Source organism: Astatotilapia calliptera, chromosome 18, assembly GCF_964374335.1.
Source record: "Astatotilapia calliptera chromosome 18, fAstCal68.1, whole genome shotgun sequence".
Classification (NCBI taxonomy): domain Eukaryota; kingdom Metazoa; phylum Chordata; class Actinopteri; order Cichliformes; family Cichlidae; genus Astatotilapia; species Astatotilapia calliptera.
This window is the reverse complement of record NC_137439.1, coordinates 2,939,953-2,945,108: the sequence shown is the minus strand read 5'-3', so window position 1 is coordinate 2,945,108 and position 5,156 is coordinate 2,939,953. Positions and strand designations below refer to the sequence as shown.

The 5,156-nt window shown below is 46.6% G+C and overlaps 1 long non-coding RNA gene across 1 annotated transcript; it reads left to right on the top strand.

Annotated features, from left to right (window-relative positions):
- The first annotated feature begins 2,535 nt into the window (after window positions 1-2,535).
- Window positions 2,536-4,310, top strand: LOC145421754 (uncharacterized). The gene is made up of 2 exons (XR_013903125.1): window positions 2,536-3,511; window positions 3,890-4,310. It is a non-coding gene; the product is annotated as an uncharacterized LOC145421754 (long non-coding RNA).
- Window positions 4,311-5,156: the final 846 nt, after the last annotated feature.

Sequence of the window (5,156 nt, the reverse complement as noted above, 5' to 3'; positions counted from 1 at the left end):
GAAGCTGTACGTGTCCATCACTGCTGTCAGTGTGAGAGCAGGACTTCTGTGTATTCTGGCTATCAAACAGCTCTACAGAGCACACTGTTTGTTCTTTAAAACATTTATTTAACCACAGTTCAGTGGCCGTGATATCACCACTCCTCTCTGTAATTCCACTTTTACATCACAGAATTTCACCTTAGATGTCAGGTTGTGTTTTTGTGCCAGCAAACATTTAAAAACTGTTCTGACTTCAGTTCTTCTCAGACTGAACCATCAGGAGGATTCATACCTGCAACACCTGGAACCAGTCAGCTGGAGGCAGCAGCAGTTTGTCTCAGAACAACTTTATGAACAAAAAAAAAGTAATCTCAGAGAGATAGATACCAACCTCTGAACATGGATTCAAACCAATAACCTTCATCTGATCGACCTTTCAGGCTACACCTGTTATTTGTAGCTGTCCACTGTAACACAGCAGGCTGAAACTGACTCTGATCCACAAAGCAGGACCTCTGCTAACTGGAATGCAGCCGTCATTATCACACCTGTATTTTTCCTCCTGTGAACTAAAGACATCTGCTGTGGAAGAGGTCTGTCTGTGTCCCACATGTCTGTCTGTGACTCTCAGGTGCATCACTGTTTACAGGATCACAAGGATCCACCTGACAGCAAGAACACAGGAGATGGAGGCGAATCCATCAGCGAACCATTAAAGTCCTTCACAGTAATCTGCTTAAATGATCTTAATATATGCTGCTCAACAAATAAAGGGAACCCTTAAACAACACAATGTAACTCCATGTGTTCCCTTTATGTTGTTGAGCAGTATATAACTTGGAATGTAATTTAGGAAACTTTGAGCAGCATTGTCACAGCCACACTGTGCTGCTAACTTTAAATGACTGTCAGGTGATTTGTGACAGAAGGACAGCAGCAGAGTGAAAGGAAGGTTTACAGGATGTTGGTGAGAGCTGCTGTGATGTCTGGTTTGGATCCTGTGGCTCTGACAAAAAGACAGGAGGCCGAACGGAAGATGTTCAGACTTTCACTGGACAAGATTAGAAATGAGTTCACGAGAGACAAAGTCAGAGAGGCTGACATCCTAATCTTTCCTGGGAATAACACTCCAGGAAATATAAATCTAATAAACTAATAGTTCGTAAAGGACACAGACTCATTACTGTAAGATTAATTATTTAATAGTTTAATTGATAAATCAATAAATGCTGGAGCTGCAACATGTTAACATGCAGTTAACAGATTAAAATTGAGGCTCTCATATTAACAGCTAACTTTCTATGCTGTGCTGATTTATTTGTCACAGTCTTGGTCATTTATTTTGAACTTTTTTGTGGAGGTTAAACTTTCTGTTATAAATTTACCTGTATGTGTATTTTAAATATGATCTGTGTTATTAAATGCAACAGTTTCAAATCCACCTTGAAGGCTGAGTTCTTGTTCTGAAAGATGAGGATGTGTAACTGTGACACTAGAAGAGGTGTGGATCTTATTCTCTGAACTTTCTCTAAACTTATATTTTATGTGACAGTAACTTTGTATTTTCTGTTAACAACACCAGGAGCCACTGGGATGATGTCCATTAGCTTGGATATTCTCTTCTGCCAAGACTTCTGCTGCCTTCCTTCCTCCATACCTGACAAAGACGACTGACTGTTGTGTTCTTTCTCAATCCAAGTGTCCACATTATTCAGCTCATCAACACAGATATTTTTAAGGAGAACATCCCACAGATGATGGTCCCACATGCTGGGATTGTTGTGTGTGACCATGGTTGGACATCCACAGAGAAAGGTGAGTGTTATTATCTTTATTATCATATCACCACCAACATCTGGTTTTTGTGATCATTAAAATCTTCTAAAGTGTTTCAGTTACAGTGAGAACATTTGCACTAATACTGAACCATTCATTAAAATCTTTTACATACAAAACATTTTTACGGAGCAGGTCGCTATGATCAGCCAGCAAGACGCTAACCTGACCATAGAGATGAAGGCTGTCGTGACGTGACCAAGAGTCCATCCCCAGAGAGGATCGACTGTTTCCACACACAGGGGAGGGGGGCTGGGGGTGTAGCCAGCTGGGAGGTGGGGACCATGCTGGGAACGCGACCCAAGGGTCTGTCCCCAGAGATGACCAGCCGCCCCACGCTGTCCACAGACAGGGGAGGGGACTGTTGCTCTAGTCCGTGGAAAAGTCATGAGGGAGGGGGCCTGACCTCCAACTGCATCTCCTCCCAGTTTCTCCTGCATGCCGGCGTTATTTCTGCGAAAGGCCTCCAGCTGGGCCCTGAGATCCCCAGGGCTCCAGGCCTCAGGAGCAGACTGAAGCGTGGAAACCCTGGGCTTCCTAGCGCTTACAGAGCATGCTGCAGGAGTTGGGTTTCCCTGAGCCGACAATGGCTGCTGGTAGGTAGCCTTGTCAGGCAGCCCTGGTGATCATTTCTGAACCTGGGACTTGGCACATTTCTGCACTTGACTGGACAGGTGACACAGGTAGAGGGACAAAATGGATGCTGTATTGGCTAGACAGGCCTGGGTAGACATAACCCTGTGCAGTCTAGCCAGCAGGGAGTTCATAATATTACAGTCCTTGCTAGGCATGCAACCAACAGGGCAAGAGTCTGATTCACTGGGGAAAGCAGACCACAGGTCTGTTCCTGCCTCTGCATGTTATAAAATATCTTGCAGGCAGAGGATCACCTGCGCACAGCACCAGGGGAGGCAAACTGCCTGCACACCAGGTCCTTAAAATCAGGCAGCAGCGACACCAGTGCCAAACCTGGAGGTCACCGTTGCCAGGTCCTTGGGGAGGGCAATATCCAGAGTTGTGAATGCCCTGTTCATCCCCTCAAAAAACATGACCCGGCTGCCCATAGGACAGGTAGCAGCCTGCGGAATAGAGGATGGACTCAGCCTCAAAGTCCTCTTGATAGCTGTCTCCAGTAGCCCCTGGCTGGTGAGAGAGGGAGCTGGCTACACAGCAAATTGTGGACACTCTACAATTGCCTGTGAGGCATCCACCTTCCCTACATTAACCTTAGGCATGTCGGGAAGTCGCTGGCTGGTGCGCTTAGAGAATAAAAGCGAGCACGAGCCTCTCCGATATGTGCTGGCAATATGAAACAATCTATGCAGGACTGTGGAGCTTCCCTTCTCTGCATGACATGTTCCCAGAGGGAACACAGCTTACAACAGCGAGCATGGAGAGGGCACCGAGCACGAACTCGTGAGACTGTGAGAAGAGCTCCATGTCCACCAGAGAACTCCCACACACTGGGCAGGTGATCCTCAGCAGGACCTACTAGATACGTGAATCTGCGAGGCCACAAGCAATACTCCAGGAGAATGCTGGCTGCAGGACCCTCGGCAAGCGCCGAGTGTGCGATCTTCGAGACATGTCGCCAGCAACTAGTCACCGCAGGAGAGCTTTTCCATTTTGGATCCGGACAAAAGAAACCTGGGAGACTTCGGAGAAAGGTCTTGATGCATGCTCAATCATCCAGGTAATTAAATCTCCAAAAGTTGATTCTGTTCATCTGGACGTAGCGTTTTCAGTGGGAGAAACGTTTCGTCACTCATCTGAGTGACTTCTTCAGTCTCAGCTGACTGCAGGTTTCCCCAAATCTTATAAACAGTAAATTTGCATAATGACTGAAACCAGCCCACTGAGGGAACATTGGCCTTGGAGGTCAGTTCATCATGATCATGCAAATTGTCATGACCATTGATCAGTGGTCAAGAGCACCATTCACAGAGAGTTGGGGAATGGCTGCAATCACAGCATTGTAAGATGGCGAAACATGTACACTTAGACCCTGTTACGTGCCTGTGTTGGTGGGTTATCTGTTTCTTAATGTGTGTATGCAAATTCACCTGTGCAGGGGCTCGGCTGTGATTGGTGGACCTAAGGAGCGGCCTGATGTAACTGGTTCCTGCTGTGGACATGGACTATAAAAGGGCGACCAAACAGCTGCGGCGCGGGGGGTGTGGCAGACTTCCCGTTCACTTGCCTCAGGTCCAGACGGAGCAGCCGTAGCAATAGCTATTTGGTTAAAAGGTCGGGCATGTGTGTGAAGTGCGGAGCAAGTAGGGGTGAGCTGCCGATTATTTTGGGAAGCCTTCTTTTCTCCTGTGTTTGTAGACCAGGGAGGTCAGACTGTGTTGTTTCTTTCTTTTCTTTTCCATAAACAGGTCAGAGGGGAACCGAAGATTAGGTTGAGTTTTGTTTGTTGTGTTGGCCTTAGCTCACCCCGAAATTATACACTCCCACTACTGTGAGTGCCATTGTTGTCAATAAACTATGGTTAAAAGTCCGATGCTGTGGCTGTGTCTGTTTTGTTTTTTTTTTCTGCCTGTCCCATTCGGTTCTTTGGCCGTCAGAATTGTTGTCTGAAGACCAACAAGGATACCCAATGGATTTACTTTGCCAAATGGATCATCGTGGCATTCCCTTATTGGTCCATTTGGTCGATCTTTGTTTTTATTATTTATTATATTTTATTTTCAGATGTTACAGACGGGACAGACATGAGTGAGAGATAGGAAAGGGAGAAAGAAAGAGGAAGGAAAGGAAAAACAGAAGGGGAGAGGGACAGTGAGAAAGGGGGGGAGAAAAAAAAATCTCCTGGAGTACCGGGCTGTGGTCGACTCCTTTGTCACGTGGTGTGAGCAGAATCATCTGCAGCTCAACGTGGCAAAGACCAAGGAACTGATCGTGGACTTCAGGAAGACCAGGAAACACTTGACCCCTGTTTCAATCCAGGGGGTCAGTGTTGACATTGTGGAGGACTATAAATACCTTGGAGTACACATTGACAATAAACTGGACTGGGCTAAAAACACCACAGCACTTTACAGGAAGGGCCAGAGTCGTCTCTATTTTTTGAGGCGACTGAGGTCCTTCAACATCTGCCAGAAAATGCTGAGGATTTTCTATGAGTCTGTTGTGGCCAGTGCGATCCTCTATGCTGTTGCATGCTGGGGGAGCAGGCTGAGGGTCGCAGATGCCAACAGACTTAATAAACTGATCCGTAAGGCCAGCAATGTTGTGGGGATGGAGCTGGACTCCCTCAAGGTGGTGTCGGAGAGGCGGATGCTGTCCAAGATAAAGACAATGTTGGATAACACCTCCCACCCACTCCATGACAT